Source organism: Myxine glutinosa, chromosome 5, assembly GCF_964187855.1.
Source record: "Myxine glutinosa chromosome 5, kmMyxGlut1.1, whole genome shotgun sequence".
NCBI classification, from domain to species: domain Eukaryota; kingdom Metazoa; phylum Chordata; class Myxini; order Myxiniformes; family Myxinidae; genus Myxine; species Myxine glutinosa.
In genome coordinates, this window is record NC_136265.1 from 125,074,660 (window position 1) to 125,094,696 (window position 20,037).

At 46.6% G+C, this 20,037-nt stretch overlaps 1 protein-coding gene across 3 annotated transcripts in view; it reads left to right on the forward strand.

Annotated features, from left to right (window-relative positions):
• The window catches only part of LOC137428254 (uncharacterized), a 30,005-nt gene extending 16,733 nt beyond the window's left edge, over window positions 1–13,272 (forward strand). For 2 of the 3 annotated variants that reach the window (XR_013623550.1, XR_013623551.1), the window contains exons 5-6: window positions 2,189–3,622; window positions 13,048–13,272. The gene's annotated coding sequence lies outside the window, so the exon portion shown is untranslated. Of the gene's footprint in view, window positions 1–2,188; window positions 3,623–13,047 lie in introns of those variants that run through there. The other variant, XR_010984679.2, reaches the window with a different exon arrangement.
• Window positions 13,273–20,037: the final 6,765 nt, after the last annotated feature.

Genomic DNA, 20,037 nt, shown 5'->3' on the forward strand with positions numbered 1-20,037 from the left:
CAAGACTCTCTATTCACCTTCACTCTTTCATTCCTCTTTTCTCCCGCCTCTGGAACAAACTCCCTCACTCTCTTCAATCCCACTCTTCCCTCCAGGTCTTTAAAACAGCTGTTCATCACCATCTCTTATCTTCCTCCATCCAAAACCTTAATCTTTTCTACCCCCGTAAATTCACACCAGATCCACTTTTTTGAAATACCGACTAGTCTAGTAGGAAGACTAGGTCCCCCTGCACCCCCCGGAGATATAATTCTAATCAGTGTTTCTAGATTGGAAAAAATGTGTAGAAAATGACTAGCTATGGCCCCAAGCTGAAAAAATGTCCCACATACCATTTTTATGCAAATTACTGCTGCAAATTTTATGCAAAATTATGCAAATTTTATGCAAATTTTTGATGAGGAGTAGAGTTGAGGGGTCTTTGAGGGCTTCATCGAGGTGCTCTCGGTTGCAAGACTGGGTCATTCTGAGAAGCACAGCAGGGTCAGAGATCATGATGTTCTCCTCCTCAGTGAATCTCTCCATCAACAGCCTCTCCATTGCCTCACACACTGTTTTGAGGCAAAAGAGGGACTTTGCGTAGGCCTTTCCACTGAGAACACCTTTGAGAGATCCACTTGTTACTAGTTGTGCCTCAAAGAGAATCTCTGCATATCCAGAACCACGCATCTTGTGTCCAGTGAGCATCCCGATGTAGTTCATGGATGTGTGGAAGGGTCCAATCGTTACTACATGACTAGCAAATTCATTTGGCCAGCGCCAGATGATGGGAAGGGCTTTCATGCAGACACCCAGATCAAATGTATTCAGGACCCATCTCTGACCCACCTCAGCAGTTGCTGCCTCGGAACGCTTCAGTAGCTCACGAACAACTGCGTTGTCTGTGATCGGTCTGTGCCTGGTGCCTGCATGGCATGGCAATGGCCTGCAGCCTGTGCCTGGGCTAGGGGGTTTCACCTCTGCAACTGGTTCTCCCCCACCCAGCAAATCAACAGTCGACTACTGCACGCCTATCCACCAACCGATCACAGACAACGCAGTTGTTCGTGAGCTACTGAAGCGTTCCGAGGCAGCAACTGCTGAGGTGGGTCAGAGATGGGTCCTGAATACATTTGATCTGGGTGTCTGCATGAAAGCCCTTCCCATCATCTGGCGCTGGCCAAATGAATTTGCTAGTCATGTAGTAACGATTGGACCCTTCCACACATCCATGAACTACATCGGGATGCTCACTGGACACAAGATGCGTGGTTCTGGATATGCAGAGATTCTCTTTGAGGCACAACTAGTAACAAGTGGATCTCTCAAAGGTGTTCTCAGTGGAAAGGCCTACGCAAAGTCCCTCTTTTGCCTCAAAACAGTGTGTGAGGCAATGGAGAGGCTGTTGATGGAGAGATTCACTGAGGAGGAGAACATCATGATCTCTGACCCTGCTGTGCTTCTCAGAATGACCCAGTCTTGCAACCGAGAGCACCTCGATGAAGCCCTCAAAGACCCCTCAACTCTACTCCTCATCAAAAATTTGCATAAAATTTGCATAATTTTGCATAAAATTTGCAGCAGTAATTTGCATAAAAATGGTATGTGGGACATTTTTTCAGCTTGGGGCCATAGCTAGTCATTTTCTACACATTTTTTCCAATCTAGAAACACTGATTAGAAGTATATCTCCGGGGGGTGCAGGGGGACCTAGTCTTCCTACTAGACTAGACTTCTTTCCTGGAAGTCCTAGCAGTCAGTGTCAATGTGTTTTATATCTCTCCCACCCCCAACCCCTTCCCATGCCTCCTCCCTTCAAGCCCTCTCCCTCCCACAGATCTCCAGATGTCCCTGTTCTCTATTGTTGTACCTGTGTGCTTCCCTCTCCCCCCCCCCCCCCCCCATCTTGTCTCCCGCTCCCTTTATCATATGTTGTATGTGTCAGTTTGTCTTTTTGTGATCGATGTTAGCTCTTACACGAGCCTCGATGTTGTATACAAAAAAAAAAGAAATTGTATTTATCAACCGTTTGTGGAGAACGAACAGGAGTACCGGGCGTTGCCGTCGTGAAATTGGGGTTTTTTCCTATGTTTTTTTTGTAGGTGCTTGACACTTCCCTACACCTACAAAGGAAATTTTATATTTAATCATATAAGTAAAGTTCTTTCTAACCACCGACTGACTGATATTAATGTTCGGTACTTTCCAGGTGTTGTAGAAAGTTGAATTTTGGCATGCTGACGGACATCAAAGCTGATATACTGGAAAAAGTCGCACAACCATTTGAATGCATCTGTAAATGAAAATTTACATGAAAAAAAACTGCAAACACTTACATAAAAACAAAAAAAATCTAGTATTTGAAAATTGTAATTTCTATAACTGTGAACTGTGAAATAAAAGTCTCAATGAAAATTTACATAAAAACAGTAAATGCATCCGTAAAATAAAAATAAAAAAAGAATCGAAATTGATATCTAGCAGCCAATCGGTGATGTTTGCCTATAATCATGAAACTTATATTTATTATGTACATACTGTGGAAGTCTGAATGGACTTCCAGACTGTTTGTGAGAAGTCGTTAATGTCATCTCAATTGAAAGGTGTTCCACACCCCCATAAATTGTCAGGATAGTTGAACAACATGCATGGTAATGACAAACTTCAATGATGGTCTCTTCCAACGAATTGTTCAAATCCTCACAGATCATGACCCACCAATCATTATAATCTTCAAAGTATAATGTCAATAAAATTTTGCATCGATAGGGTGAGCGGTTTCAGAGATTTAATTATTTAATATTTTCTTTCCATCCAATATGGCTGCCACACCATGTTACCAATGATGTTTTCATGATCATGTTTTAATCGCCATGCCTAGTCGATGACACACGTAAAGTTTTGAGTCAATCAATTTGGTGGTTTGGGAGAAGATGTTTTTTAAGATCTTAGGTTAAATCCAATATGGCTGGTATACCACTTCACCTATGATGTCATCATTAGCATGGTTTTGTTCCCCATTGGGAGTATTGACAATTTGCTAAGTTTAAATTTTTTGCATTCAGCGGTTTCCGAGAAATAATTTTTTAATTATTTGCTTTATTCCGAGATGGCTGCAACGTGACATGACCCCAACTTGACATATGACCTCACAATTATCATAAAACATTCTGCATGGGTGCCACTACTACTCTGAAAGTTTCGTCTCAATCAGACATATGGTTGCTGAGAAAAAAGAGGTTTAGCCTGGATGGACGGACGTACCTAACCCTAACACTAACCCTAACCCTAACAACTCGAAAACATAATGCCTCCGGCGACTTCCTAGATGGAGGCATAAAATTTTCCTTGTCTCAAACACTATAAAATAATTGAATTCAACAGTCGGGCAGAAGATTTTTTGGAAACGTTTGTGTTGCTCTGTGATTGTGTAGGTCGGCATAGTGTACTGTTAAATATTGTTATATTCCTTGTATAATCAGTTAAATCTTCTCCAGATAATAAATCTTTGGCAATTGTCCCTGGTGTGTGGACATTCAATCGATCCACGTTCGACAATTTGGTGACCCGTACGGAGACACTAATCCTGAGGTCGGAGGCACGGTGCAAGCAAAGGTGAACGCCAAAGAGCTCAAACTGAGAGGTAAGGGTTAATGGTCTCACCTACTAGTTGCCATGTGCCTTTGCCATGATCCTGTAGTAACGTGGCTTCGAACCAGTTGAGGATTTTTTATCTGTCATGTTTGTGACATTGTATGGTGGGACTGCAGTGTTCATGATATTGTTCATGTTTAATTACTCGCAGGTGAATCGCCTGCTGGTTCTGGGATGAGGTTAGCCTTCTCGAATGAGGCTGGAGTCCTCGTGTGTGTGTGTTGGAGAAATTATCAGCAAAATAATTATTCTGCAGTGTTTTCTGAGAACGAGAAATAGTAGGCGAATCATCGCTGGCATTCTGAATGAATTTCTTGGTTTAAAATTCATTTCTCGGGATAGAGTAACTCTTACGGAGGCAATGTTAGATCACCTTTTGTCATGGTTGCTACAAACCAAGCAATGGTAAATTAATTTATAAAATAAGGGGACATAGGTATAGATACATATTGTTGCGAATATGGAATTTGGCCTCCATATCCGCTTGTAAATATTCCCCTATTTCCCCAATACTCCCCAACTATCCCCAATCCCCCATTCCCTAGTCCCATTGTCTGTAAACAACAATCAGTAGAGCCGACCTTCCCCTTTTTCCCCCATTAAATGTCGTGCCCAGGTCCACCGCATCACACGTAGACAACTTTCGGACATCTTGCTAGTTATTCTTAGTCTATGTCAGTTAAGGACTCGTTTCCATTAATTATGACTCTTCGTTGCACCAGAATGTGATTATATGGCACCAGTAGTGAGTTTAGGACCTTTCCCATACCTCCTTCCATCTTCTTCCCCAAACAACAACAACAACAACAGAGGGGAACGACGCTGCGCGGGGGGAGTGTGCGTCCTCACACCGGCTCGGTTAGCCGCCATTGACAATGCGCTCCAGACCATGCGCTCCACGGGGTTACCACAAAGGGGCTGGCTGTCAGCTCCTCGTCAAGGGCGGAGCCTGGTAAACCCCCCGCACGCACCCAATGAGAAGCAACGTGCCGATTCCACGAGGCGGAGCTAACGAGCCGAGGGCGTGTCACTCCCCGCCGGATATACGCGGCCACGTAGCGGACGTGACGTGAGATGCGCCCCCAGCCTGAGCAGACAAGTCACCACGTACGAGCGCTGAATACCTCCCCGCATCTCTGGACCGGACCGAGTCGATTCTGACCTTTGAGCCCAGGTGCACCTGGAGCCATCGATCCTGCCTTTCCTAGCCATCAATCCCCGTGTGAGTCAGCCTTTTGTCCCGTTTATCTGTCGTCTGTTGGGGTTAATATAAGATTGTGTCTAAGTGCTTGTCTTTCTATGCTGTACCTCTTGTAGTTGTAATCTAACCTTCCGCCTTAATATAACCTCCTCCGGAGGTCTTGAGAACTGAACCCTGGGTGTCGTGTCATTTGAAACCCAGCCGTGTGTCCTTTTCCTTTATTGCCTTTATTGACCTAGCGTAGCGCGATTAGTCAACGTTCGAGTATAATCGGGTAACTTGTGCAGACGTGGTCATACCAAAACCGCTCGGTAAATAACATCTAAGCCACGTCTGTAACAATTGGTGTCGAGGAGTGGAATTCGAACCCGGGACTAAATTTATTAGGCCCAAATTTGTAACAATTAGAATCGATTCGGAGCGCGTTTCCCACGCGTTGTTAGGCCCAAACCAGGGAGGGAGAATCGATTCAGAGCGCGTTTACTGCGCTCGACGAAATTATAACGGCCGAAATTTGTTTTGTTGTATAAAAACCCGAATTTTGAAAGTCGCGCTATGGCAGACCAAGACAGCTGGGGTCCGGTAGGGGAGAGTGAGGCAGGGTCGGTCCAGGACCAAATTGAGGGACATGAGGGACAGGAGGAGAGCGAAGCAGCGAGGGTAGCAGACGCACAAAATAGCGTCGTTGTGCCCGACATTGCGGGAGCGCAAAATGGCGCCTCGCTGATCACCGCGCCCGCGACCGTGGCAGCGCCGCCGGTGGATTTGAACTTGTTTTTCATACAAATGAAGGCCCTTATGGCCCAGAATAGCGAAGAAATGGAAAGCAGAATGATGGGGGTAATGGGGAACCGAATGGATGCTCAGAGTGAGCGATTGGAGGGCCAATTAGGGGTAATGGGAAACCAAATGGGGGTAATGGGAAACGAAATGGGGGTAATGAGGGACGAAGCGAGGGGTACCAGTGAGGGGTTAGACAATAATTTTAAGGGTTTAGACAAGAAATTTGGGAAGTTAGACAATAATTTTGAGGAGTTAGACAAGAAATTTGGGAAGTTAGACAATAATTTTGAGGAGTTAGACAAGAAATTTGGGAAGTTAGACAATAATTTTGAGGAGTTAGACAAGAAATTTGGGAGGTTAGACAATAATTTTGAGGGGTTAGACAACGGGATAAAAGAGGTGAGAAATGGGTTAATGGGGGTAGAAAACAGAATGGCCGCTCAAGAGAATCAAATGGAAGGGATGCAAAAAGGGTTAGAGGGGTTAGAAAACACCATGGAAGGCAAATTGAGGGACATGAGGGACCAAGCGGAAAGGGAAGTTAACCAAATGGGGCAGCAGATAGAGGGGGTCAGAATGGGGGTAGAAGCCAAACTGGATGCTCACAGGGAGGAAATGGAGCAGATGAGGGTGGCATCTGGACAGGAGATGCAAGTGATGGGAGAGGAGATCAGGAGAGGAGTGAGTGAGGAGGTCGGAGGAGTGCGCGAGGAGGTGAGGCACTGTAAGGAGCACATGGAGAAGGAGGTGAGAAAGGGGACTGTAAAGTTACAGGGGGGCATAGAGGTCCTGACGCAGGAGGTGGAGCAGCTGACGGTGGGACAGACGGAGTTAGTGGAGCAGGTTCAAAGGAACACTGCGGTATTAGGAGGTTTAAAAGCGACACAAAACGACATAAAAAACGACTTGATAGCGACAAAGAGGGAATGTCAGATGGTACGTGAGGGACTGACAACGAGGTTGGACGAGGTGATAGAGGTAATGGAGACGAAGGACCGGCAGGTGAGGACGCACATGGAAACGGTCAAGGTAGCCTTAGAGGATGAGCTTGAGGAGACGTACCGGGGAATAAAAGAGGTGAAGCACAAATTAGAAGAAGTGGAAGAAGGGATGAGCGAAATTAAGAAGCGACGGAGAGGGGATAAGAAAGAGATAAAAGAGGAGATAAAAGAATTGGTCCAAAGTCTGTGTTTGGATCGTGATGATGTGCCCATTAACCGGATGAGGGATTCGCAGGTGATGGAGGAGAAGCGAAGAGGAAGAGGACCCGGTGTAAGTGGTGACCAATATGGTCGTGCGTATGATGCGCCAGGGGATTTAAGAAGCTTGGGGGTCGAGATGGACCCGGGTGTTCGTGAGAGGCCACTGGTGAAGTGTGCGACAGGTCTGGTGTGCGAAAAAGGAGGTGTGCGAGGAAGTCCGACGCTGGGGTGTGTGAGGAAAAAGTGCGTGCCAAGGAGTGAGGGTGCTGGCGAGAGTGAGTCGGTCGTAGCGCGTGTGCGAGGGAGCACATGGAAGCGCGGTGTGGTGAGTGTTACAGAGGGTGTGACGGGAGAGTGTGCGCAAGAGTGTGCGCGAGAAAGGTGTGTAACGGACAGGTGCCTGAGGAAAGAGTGCGCTGTCAAAGGCAAGGAAGAATGCACACCTGTGGGGAGTGTTACAGAGGGTGTCACGCAAGAGTGTGCGCGAGAAAGGTGTGTGACGGACAGGTGCATGAGGAAAGAGTGCGCTGTCAAGAGTAAGGTTGAGTGCGCTGTCAGGAATGGAGGTGAAAGTAGTGAGAGTGACATGGAGCGTGAGTTAGTTGTGACAGGTGAGCGAGGATGTACACCTGGGATGGAAGGATGCACACCTGGAATGGTAGAGCGTGAGTGGGAATGCACGCTGGAGTTGGTGGTGAGGCACGTGGTTGGGTGTGCGAATGAGGGCACACCTGTGATTGTCACAGAGGAGGTGGCCGAGGAGGGGGCGCGAAGCGGTGTATTGGTGAGGTGTGCGAGCAACGAATGTGTGCCAATGTGTTCGGTGGTCAGGTGTGTGACCAAGGCTGTGAGTGGAATGGGTGTACCTGGGTGTGTAAGGAAAGGTACGAGGAGCATGGGCACGGCTGGATGTGTGAGCAAGGAACGGGCTGCGGGGTGTAAGCGTCCAGGTGAAGCATCGACGTTAGACGGGGTAGAGTTTAGAACGACTTATAGCCGAATCGGGCCCTCGGTGCGTGCTGGGCCTCGCTTTGAACGGCCGCGTCCGTGCTCCACTAGGCGGAGCGGGCAGCCCGATAGGAAGGGTCGTTATGGCGACCACGTTTTGTTGAGACGTGCCGGCAGGTCGAGATCGGGCAATTGGATGGCTCCACGCCGAGGTGGTGCGTGGGATCTCGGCCCGGGTAAGCCCCCGTCCCTGCACCGAATGCGGGACGTGTCCAGCCACTGTCACCAAACAATCCGCATTCAGGGCTTGGCTTTACGAAGCCGGGCTTTGGACGGGAATTGGCGCACCGAGAGGCAGTAGTGAGTAGACTGGGTGATGAGGTTAGTGTTTTGGCCCCGAAATTAGAGAAAAACAAAAATTTGATGATTGGCAAAGGAGTGGCAGTAATGATTGGCAGATGATGGGCAGTGATTGGCAAATTTTTGATTTGTTGAAATTTGATGTGCAAAATTGGTAGTGAGAGACCCCCGATGTGGTGGGATGGCAAATCCACCATCCTTCCCATGTGGGGGCAAAGGAGCTATAGTTTATGGGGTGTATGGCAGTGAAAACTAGCCCGGGTGGGTTAGGTTATATGGATAGGGCCCTAGAAGATGACATTAGGTGACGTTAAGGTTAGTTAGTGACTGATACCTGTAGTGGGGACGCAGGTAGATTAGTGTGGATTATAATGACGTGGGAGCGCAATAGTTTAAAGGGACGACTGGGAAGCGCAAGTTTCAGAAGGGAGTAGTTAGCTGAGATGATGCCGGGTGTGTGAGAATTGAACAGGTGTGATTGCACAGGTGTGCAACTGGACAGGTGTGTGGAACAGTGTATGAGTAGTGAGTGAGTGGATCAGCGCGAATGCGCTTGGGGAGAGAAGGGTGCAGGTGGCACCAGGTGTGAGAGCACAGGTGTGCAAGTACAGGTGTGTGGAGAGAGTTGGAGTAAGTGGTACGGAGTGGTGTGCATGGTGCGAAGGTGTGGATGGGGAAGAGTGGACCCTTTTCACGAGTACCCGGGGCGGGTAGTGTAAGTGTTAGGTAGAGGGTATAGGTAAATTGTGGTTGGATATTGGCATTTGTGGTGCGGTTGCAGCATGGTGTTGTGAATGGGTGCATTAGTGTTGTGGAAATGGCTGGGCGTGTAGCCTGTTAGTGTGTGTAGTTGGTTGGGCACTCCACCACTGTGAGGATGTCGGCCAGGTGAGGCCGCAGGTGGGCTCTGGGAGCCGGTAGTTGTGAGTGGGTGCCTGAGGATCCCGGGTGTGGATCGGGTAGCCCAGTGCCAGAGAGGGCACCGAGTGGGGAGAGCGCCAGAGGGCCTGCCCCAGTTAGTTAGGTTAGGGTGAGGAGCTAGGTAAGCTCGGGTGGCAACTGCAGTGGTGGAGGTGTGCAGGTGGGTAGACCCGCTGGGAGAGGTACACGCCACAGCCCGGAAATTGTGCGAGGGCACCGGGAGATGAATCGGGGGAGTGAGACCCCAAATTGAAAAGCACCACAGTTTGGCCAATGGGAATTGGTTTTTAGAACCCATAGTGTAAGAGGGCCAATGGTTTGGCCGGAGAGAGACCCCGGGTAGTGTAAAGTTGTTAAAGTCATTTAGGAAATAGTTAGGATTGATGAACCTGTCGCACCATACGCAGCCACTTACCTGTGGTGATGATGATGACTCCACACCTGTGTTTTCTTTGTTTTGTTGCAGGAAAAGAAATTGCTGTGTGGATTGTGAGACGCATCACGACGTGGATGAGACATTGGGGTGATTCCATCTCTCCCTCCCTAGGAGGGACTGATGATGAATTGGTAATGGCAAATTATGATGTTGAGTTGGAGATGGCAAATTATGATGTTGAGTTGAAAATGGCAAATTTGATTGGTTAGGAGGGAGAGAAGACGAATTTGGTTTATGGGAGGAACGGGGAAGACAGTAGGGATGTTTGTTGATTTGTAAAGTAGATGTTTATGGGTAGTGTTGTGTTGTGTGGATACAGTAAGGGGTAAGGGAGGGGCCATGTAGGTTACCTGGTGGGGGGGGGGGGGGCGTACGATAGAAACGTACCTGTCTCACCTGGTTCCCATGTGCCCCCAGTGTGCATCATCTTACATTGCGTGCACTTTTGCGCCCTTACCACCTTACTCACTTGTCTTTTCTTTTGTCTCCCACCTCCGAGGATCTGGCTTTGGGGTAGAGAGAGAGGAGAGAGAGGTGCTGGCTACGCAGTTGTGGGCCTGCACTTTCGCTGCTTGCTGCTTGGATCGATACACCATATGGACCGCAATGTTTGTGGCCACCCACCATGGACCGCAGCTCTTTTGCGGCCAAGCACCACCCGTGGATGGACCTATGGGTCAACGTGGCACCTATGCCATGCAGGTGAACCACTTTTAGTTGACACCACTGAAGGCCACAATATAGAAATGGACGCGGTTGGCGCCTTTCTTTATTTTTTGAAAGAGGCAAGAAGGCCAAGTGCACCACACGAAGGCAAGACCAGCGGCAGAACATCGGCCGGCTGCGACACCACCGGTGATTTATAGACACTTTATTGGTGCACCGGATGGTGCTCACTGTGTGATGGGGTGGTGCTTGATGCTTGGAAGGGGTGCTCTGCACATTATTAAAGGCCGTAGGCCACAGAGCACTCGTGGGTTGGTGTATCGATGCTAGCATGCGTGCTCTCTCTATGCATAACATCTGCATGTGTTCCTCCAAAAACAGGTCCTGGATCGTAGTGTAAATATCAGCGTAGTCTTGTGTAAATAATGCTCCCTACCGGCTGTATGTTTAGTTTGAGGATTCTTTCCGGATTCGGTTATCCTGTGGGTGTGTTTCTGTGAGGAGAAGGGTGCAACGTCGCAGGGGGACATATTTACTCATTTGTGAATATCTGTAAAACTGCCGCACTCAGGGTAGAGTTAATAGTAGAGGGAACTACATTGCGTGCCACACTAAAGTAGGTAAAAATTTATCGGGTCGGGACGCCCCGAGGGTAGAGAAGGGTGCAATGTTGCGAATATGGAATTTGGCCTCCATATCCGCTTGTAAATATTCCCATATTTCCCCAATACTCCCCAACTATCCCCAATCCCCCATTCCCTAGTCCCATTGTCTGTAAACAACAATCAGTAGAGCCGACCTTCCCCTTTTTCCCCCATTAAATGTCGTGCCCAGGTCCACCGCATCACACGTAGACAACTTTCGGACATCTTGCTAGTTATTCTTAGTCTATGTCAGTTAAGGACTCGTTTCCATTAATTATGACTCTTCGTTGCACCAGAATGTGATTATATGGCACCAGTAGTGAGTTTAGGACCTTTCCCATACCTCCTTCCATCTTCTTCCCCAAACAACAACAACAACAACAGAGGGGCACGACGCTGCGCGGGGGGAGTGTGCGTCCTCACACCGGCTCGGTTAGCCGCCATTGACAATGCGCTCCAGACCATGCGCTCCACGGGGTTACCACAAAGGGGCTGGCTGTCAGCTCCTCGTCAAGGGCGGAGCCTGGTAAACCCCCCGCACGCACCCAATGAGAAGCAACGTGCCGATTCCACGAGGCGGAGCTAACGAGCCGAGGGCGTGTCACTCCCCGCCGGATATACGCGGCCACGTAGCGGACGTGACGTGAGATGCGCCCCCAGCCTGAGCAGACAAGTCACCACGTACGAGCGCTGAATACCTCCCCGCATCTCTGGACCGGACCGAGTCGATTCTGACCTTTGAGCCCAGGTGCACCTGGAGCCATCGATCCTGCCTTTCCTAGCCATCAATCCCCGTGTGAGTCAGCCTTTTGTCCCGTTTATCTGTCGTCTGTTGGGGTTAATATAAGATTGTGTCTAAGTGCTTGTCTTTCTATGCTGTACCTCTTGTAGTTGTAATCTAACCTTCCGCCTTAATATAACCTCCTCCGGAGGTCTTGAGAACTGAACCCTGGGTGTCGTGTCATTTGAAACCCAGCCGTGTGTCCTTTTCCTTTATTGCCTTTATTGACCTAGCGTAGCGCGATTAGTCAACGTTCGAGTATAATCGGGTAACTTGTGCAGACGTGGTCATACCAAAACCGCTCGGTAAATAACATCTAAGCCACGTCTGTAACAATATTATGTTATTATTATGTATTTCCACTGTTGAATTCATCTATATGACTGATTTGTAGCATGTGATGTATTGTGCTGTGACATTTCACCACGATGTTTGAACCAGGTCTTCCAAATGATGAATTCATTCATTTATCCATTGCAATGTCGAACAATGAGTCAGGAAATCTCTTTACGTTATTCCTTTAAAATATACTCAAATATAGATGTAAAATGTTTTTACTGAGTTCAATAAGTAGGTTTTGGAAAGATATTGATGTAAAGAGGAGGTTTTGAAGGTAAAGAATATGATACAACTGGCGCCACATTGACTGACCAGGGAGAGAACTAAATTAGCATTCAAAGAACTTGTTTACCATTTCCATTGTGTTTGGTAAAACTAATTTCCATCGACACAATTTTCTGCATTTGCAATGCTTGCTTGCCTTTGGCTAAACAAACTTGGTTTCATTGTAGCTGTTCTCGAGGTCCAATTAACTCGGTGGGTAATCTAATATGTAACGAACATTGTTGAATCTTCAGAGGTTATCAACATCACAGGAAGATACAAAATACTTTGTAAATGATCCGAGGTGGAGGGACGTGTCCCCTCCCTATCCTATGAGATTAAATGATCTAGCTTACGTGCCCTGTGGGGGATGGGTGGGTTCACGTGTGTTTGTTCTTCCCCTCCCACCTATTCAAATCATGAAGGTATTAGTAAGGGCATTTTATGAGATATTTCACAAATCTGTTAACTAAATTGTTACCAAAAAATTTCTTCACCAATATGTTTGTAAAGGTGTGTAATAACATGTGTTAAAATGTTGAAGTTCAACTCCCGTGGGAAACCCAGAAAAAAAGCTGTTGAATTCGGGTACCGAAAAATTACTTTCGAGAATTTTTATTTTTTTTAATCGGCCCTTAAGTAACTTATGAGGGGTCAAATAAGGGTTTTTCATGATTCTGAGTTGATTGTTAACATTTATATTTTCACTTTTACATTTACACACAAAGTAGCTTTTATTTCACATACATATATAATACTCAAGAGTTATTTCTCATTCACAATGTCAGAAGTTTCAACAGTCATTGTCTATGTCTTCTTCAGACTCAACAACATCATGACTACAGTTTCTGCATGTAATGCCATTACAGACTCCACAGGCCGAGATGCACGTGACCCCATTCTTCTTGCAGCTGCATCGCCGGTTGCTGCAATCTCCATGACAATTACAGCTCGTGAACTGCAATAGCTCCTCAGGAGCCGTGGGGTCCAGTGTTGGAACTGGCTCATACCCATGCACACCTATTGTCCATCCATAGTCACTGGGGTTCAGAGACATGCTCTGTAGAAGGATCCAGTCCCGGGTCTGCAGGTAGGCACGGAGTGAATGTTGTGCAGCTGCACCCTCTGTTGGAGGTAGAGTCTCTGGTTTGATCACTCCTGCCGCTGCCTTCCTTGAGAACATGTTGTACCGAATTTCACCCAATGTAGTATCTCGTCCATGGTAAATGTACTTGAAAATCGCAGTACCAGCCTGAATCACTGTTTCCTTGGTGGCTTCTGTGTCAAGGAAGATGTCGATGTACTCAGCCGCGTCCCCTTCGCAAAACCTAAAAAAAAGAACCAGGTCTATGTCAAGTAAAGTATAATGTAAAACAGAAATAAAATTATTATTATTTTTAACATTTATACTATGATGACAATGATTACAATTATTATTATTATTAGTATTAGTATTATTTGCCGACGTAATAGTAGTATTATCATTATTACCTGGCAAATAGAGTTGTTTTCCCATGACCAGCGATTGCAGAAACCGTATCACACCCCGTGAAGGCGTGACAGAAGAGCAGGTAGCCTTCTGTGTTTCGGAGAGAGATTCTTTGATCTTTCGGACGTCATAAGAGCCGTTTGATGTGGTTAAGAAGAGTGGATGGTGGCTGTCTGAGCTATGGTGCACCAGCATTACCAGCACGTCTGCATCTTCTGCCCGCACCTGAAAATATAACAACATGTACAAAGCATAATGAACCGTTCAAGAACAGATTTAACTTTTCAACAGTGTGAATTCTCTTATTTTTAAATTACCCCATCTCCCCCCGGGCTCCATCCAATAGTTATACTAACTGAAGACACAAATGGTACTGACCTCAACAGAGCCATCTGAAGCAGCAGCCAATGCCTCTCTCACAATTGAAGTGTCAGTATCATTGTCACACTGCTCCACAGTGATGTGATGTTTTCGGAAGGTTGAAGAGAGAAGGTGGATGAGCTCACTCTTGTTATGAGTGTTGTCCAGAAACTTTGCTCTTGGGGTCCAGTTGGACATATCCGGTCGAATCTGGAGATTACAGCAGGAATTCTTGGTACGCCGGATGTGGTCGTGATCTTTTGGTGATCTGCTGTAGCCATCAAAGACCACAATGATCTTCTGGGAGCAGCGGCCCAGATACTGCACGTAGCTCAGGTAACTGTTGGCGATCTCCTGCCAGATCTGACGTTGTTCCCACTTCACCATGTAGACAAGCCATCCGCCATCAATTACGAGGGTGCAGCAGGGTTGGTTAGTCAAGTCAAGTGGATCAGTTAACGCCTTCAGGCTTGTATTTGAAAAGTCTGCCTTGTTTGCCTTGTTCATCTTCTGATCTTTGTTGCTGAACAGGGACAATGGGAAGGGAGTCAGCTCATACTGTAAGCTTGTCTCAACTGTCATATCCCGCTGGGCGAAAATGATCAGTCGGTTGAACAACTTTAGTGAGTCAAGGTGAATCTTTTTCTCGTTGACCAAGGGAAATTTTCTTAGTGATGACAGGGCTTTTATCTTTGACTTGACATCCATGGTCGACGTCACTGACTGTCCATCCAGCTTGATCTGCATCTCCATCCCAACTTCAGCTGCTCTCTCAGCATTGACTGCGTCATCTCCAGTGCTTGTGAATCCTGTTGAGAAAGACACGAGCAACTCCTTGTCTCTATCGTTGTCGAATGGCTTGATCTCCTCAAACCATTTTAGGACAAGTTCAACTGCCTCTGCATCTCGCTTCATCTGTGTCTTGGCAAGGTCTCTGTGGACTGGAACATGTTTACTGACGTCCTCCTCCATCCGCCGGTTGACATCAGACAGGTGACTGAGGGTGAGCACCCAGCATTTGTGGCCAGAAAAACTGTTTCTCATTCTTCCTCTGCTCAGTCCACCTTGTGACTTGGCTGCCTTCATTAATGTCTGCTCAATGCAAATGTCACACCATGTGCCGGACCACTCATGACTTGAGTAACGGACAACGTGGTTCCCGTGGGCAGTGAGACGTTCTAAGGTGTCTTTGTAAGCAGGCAAAGTTTCTAGTTCCTTCATGAGTTGACAGTACAGCCGTGCGCCCTTGGCATACTGATGATGGCCTGCAGCGGCAAAGATGTGAAGCATCTTGGTAACAATGCAGGACAGATGCCCATTGTGGTCTGCAAGTCGCTCGGTTCTGATAAAGACCTTGATCACATCTACCATGTGGTGGTACTCCACCCAGAGTGCAGGTGTTCTTCCTCCTTTTGCGAGTCGTTTGAAGGTTTCTTCAAACCTTTGCTCAAACACTGGCACTACTGGGTCTGAGTGTCTGGCTCCCATCTTCCCATCAGCCACCTTCTCCATGAAGGTCTTCATGTCACCACGCTCCTCCTCAGTGAAGGCAAGTTTCATGATGTGTTGATAGATGGCTGCATCGATGAGGAGGTGAACACGGATTGCCTTGTCAAAACATCCTCCATCCATGATGTGGTTGGCTGTCGTACTTCCAGGATAGATCAACTGGATCACATCTAGTAGTCCAGAATCTTCCATGATGTTACCCATTGATCCAAGATAAGACTTCAGCAGGTGAAAACCACCCAACCTTGGAATGACGGGTAGATTTGCCTGCTTTATTATATTCACAGCCTTCAGCCAAATCGGAAGATCAAAGGTCACTATAGCGACCCCAGCGCGCCGTATGCACTCTTTCAGAGTGGTGAAGATGGTGTTGAGGTCATTAGGGTCTCCTTCAATAACTGGGAGGAACTCGATCTGTGTGCTCTGCTTTGCATCATTAGCATGGATTCTCTTCATCCAGCCATTCCAGTTGGAGTGTGGGAACTCAGGATCATTGGCTTTGATCACCCACCCCGCTGCCCAGAGTGTGTCACCTGGAGTGAGGAGTGGCTGATCATGAGCCAGGGAGGAGGAAAGCTCAGCGAGGGGGAGAAACATGATCGCGTTCGTTCCTATCTGTTTCCTGTTCGTAAATGGAATAATCTTTACTTCAGTTCCTCTCAGGATCTTAGCTTTGTCGAGTGCCTTCAACTTCACCCGGGGGAAAGCTGCTGTTGTCTGTGGATCTGGCAAAGGTGGTGCCGGAGAGGTGACTTCGATCCAACCCATTGAGTGAAAGGGAGTGTTTCCGTGAATAGAGACAATGTTTAAATCTATATTGTCTCCAACAAACTGAGTGACTGCATTGTTTGTTTCCCCAACCTCCATAAAGACCACCTGATCATTACTTGACAATTCACTTTCACTGGCTGGCACTTTGGCTGTCATCACTGATTGATCCTCAAGCGCAGCATCAACCGCAACCTCATCATTGATCTGTTCATCGGTTTCCTCCACAATGGTGTCAAGAGTGCCAGAAGTATCTGGAACATCATCTCCACTCCTACTATTAAGGAAGCAGTATTTGTAGTTTTGTGTCTCCGTGTAAGACTCGGTGTATCCCAGCCGGTGGAACTTGTTGAGCATCCATTTTGACCCAAATCTATGATCAAGTTGTATGGCAAGCCCCATTTGGTGTGGCAATACTCCAGACCGAGGTCGACAGGCCTTAATAAAATTCTGCCCCCAAACGGCAACTCTTTCGTCTGTCTTGACAATCGGTCTCAAGAACATCTGAAGGCTTGCAGGAACAAGTGTCAGCTGACTATCGATGTCAGTCATACTGTGTGTGGTGGGGTATGACTTTGGACCTAAATCAATCAAGGCAATATCATTGGATATGAACTTGAGTGCCGTCTTTATGATCTGAGTCTTCTCATCTCCATGGTCAAGATTAGCATGATGCACTCGCAGAATATTGTTGGTGCCATCTTTGAGACAGAGTACATCTGCCCTTCTTTCCTGTGTTGTGAAATACAAGGTGTCTTCGTATTTCTCTAGAAGTTTTATCTTTAACCAATGCTTTGAATAAGAAAGGCTCTTCTCTGGTGACTGATCAAACTCCTGCAGCTTTTCATGGACTTGGTCCATGTTCATTACCCCATGCTCTAATTCTGAGTCTAACCATTCGCAGAATTCAATAAAAACTGCCTCTCGCTCCTCATCAATACTCCTCTGTCCTCTCTTCCTTTTTCCTTCCTCATCAGTCTTGGACAAACTGTCACCTCTCGCAAACATAAGTTTGCATCGCAAATGGTACAGTGTTTCTTCTGCTACCAAGTCGTTGATCCCTTCCAGGCGTCCAGTGACTTCAGTGCCCCAGTCATCCCCGCGACTCCGTGCTGTCTTCAGCAAGCTTGCCTTCAGTGTATCTGCAGTCAAATTTTTTTTTTTTTTTCTTTTGTATACTGAATCGAGGCTCGTGAAAGAGCTAACATTTATTTCACAAACAAATCAACCAGACAAACAAAATATACAAAAGAGGGAGCGAAAGCCAAGATGGGGAGAGAAGGGGAAGCACACAACCACAACATTTGAGAGCAGGGAGAAGTGTGGGAGGGAGAGGGCTTGGGGGCAGGAGGCATGGGAAGGGGAGGGGTGGGGGGGGGGGAGGTATAAAACACATGGGGACCGAAATTAGCGGGGGTAGAAAAGATCAAGGTTTTGGATGGGGGAGGATAAGAGATGGTGGTGAACAGCTGTTTTAAAGACCTGGAGGGTAGAGTGGGATTGAAGAGAGTGAGGGAGTTTGTTCCAGAGGCGGGAGAAAAGAGGAATGAAGGAGTGAAGGTGAGCAGAAAGTCTTGATTTTGGCAGTTTAACCATAAGAGGGTTGCAGGCAGATCTTGTGCGACCTGTAGGAATATTTGGGGGACAGAGCCCAGAGAGGGCTGGGGGGGCAAGGCCAGAGAGGAGTCGGTAGAAGACGGAAAGACCACCAACCTGCCTGCGGTGAGTGAGTGAAAGGCCCTTGGAGTTAGCTTCATCGCGGGAGATTCCAATGATTCTGAACGCTTTGGTTTCAACAGCGTGAAGACGGGCTAGGTGTGAGGCAGGAGCACCAGACCAGAGGGGAGAGCAGTATTCCATAGAGCTGCGGATGAAAGCCTTGTATGTGGTGAGGAGCTCAGGTGTGTCAAGGAAGGACTTCACACGACGGAGGATGCCCAGTCGGCGACTGGCTTTGGAGGCCAGATTTGAAATGTGGTTTTCCCAGGAAAGATCATGGCAAATAGTGAGACCCAAAAGCTTGAGTGACAGAACTTCTTGGAGAGGATTATTCAGAAAGTGGATGGGAGGGTTGTCCAGTCGGTCTTGTGTTTCTTCTGTTTATCTGGTTATCTGTTTATCTTCTGTTCTCCAAATTATCTGGCACTCTGTATTTCTTTATAGCTTGTGCTGGATTATTTTTGTAGAGCTGGGCTGGTTGGTTGCAAAGAATGCATGCATCCTTATACAGGAGGTCAACTGACTGTGATCTTCTAGAACTGCAGCCAGTTGATGAACTGAACTCACAAGTAGTGCGTCTTCTCTTCAACTTTGATGACTCTTTCTCTGCCTTTGATGCTTGAGCTGACTTCTTGGTGGTTGCAACAAAGTTGTTGTACAGATCATTTTTACACTTCTGGTGGTACCTCAGTTTTCCTTCCTTTTGAGCCTCCTTCATACGTTCCACAACAGTAACATTTTCGACAGTTTCTGCTTGTTTCAATAAAGTTGAGTATCCCTTTGGAGTTGCCTGTATGAGCCTTTCAGCTGGTGTATCCGAGCGTGCACAGATGAAGCAATTGAGCACAGGTGGAGTAACGTCTTCATCCATATTGCTAGACTCCATGTCCTGCAAAGTAGAAAATGAGATATATTTAGAAATTATTTTTCCACAAAGGAGTGTCTGTGGTGAAATATAAATGTTAACAATCAACTCAGAATCATGAAAAACCCTTATTTAACCCCTCATAAGTTACTTAAGGGCCGATTTAAAAAAATAAAAATTCTCGAAAATAATTTTTCGGTACCCGAATTCAACAGCTTTTTTTCCGGGTTTCCCACGGGAGTTGACCTTCAACATTTTAACACATGTTATTACACACCTTTACAAACATATTGGTGAAGAAATGTTTTGGTAACAATTTAGTTAACAGATTTTCATATGTTTCCCTTACTATATATAAAGACTGATTTTTAAGACTGTCAGTAGAGCGAGCCATGATTTCGGCCAGGCATTATGCTCGTCTCTCCTATCAGATGTGCACATTATGATAGTTTGCGCTGTATATATATATATATATATTATTTTTTTAAGAAAAACGATTTCAATGAACCTTTGAGGTGGTCTTTGAGGATGAGACTCGGCTTTTCCTCCAACATGTGTATGGGCCACCTGAAAGCCTGCAGAGGTTTGATCTAGACAGAGGTACTCAAGCTTTTTGATAGCCGCTCGTGTCATCTGACATGGACCCGTGTTGTCCAAAGGAAAAAGGGGTGGAGACGGGCCGATTGTTCAGGAATAAAGTACCAGTGAAAGACTCGAGTTAAACTTCGTTTTAATTGGTCTGTATGGGGGTTTAATTCATAGGAGAATTATTTTGATTCCACACCGTTAAGTGATAGAGTTAAAACCAATATATGGAAGTAAGTTTGTTGAAAATTAATTGTTACAAAAGTTACAGTAGTGATCGATTTCCTCCTTAACTTGTATGAGGAGAACCACATAATCTTTAAAAAGGTTCATTAATGCAATGTTTGGACCAGGACAGCTTGGTACAAGTCTGTACTACTCCGTCATGGCATAATGGACGTGTTCGATCATCACACGTCCACTTCCGGTCTAACCTCACAGTGAGATAGTCCAGTGGCGTGCTCAGTCATAGTCATACTGTATACATCTGTCTGATTTCCTCTTGATTTTGTTCTTTACAAATTCCAAAATGAAAGTAAATTCGCTGCAGAACTAAAGACAAAA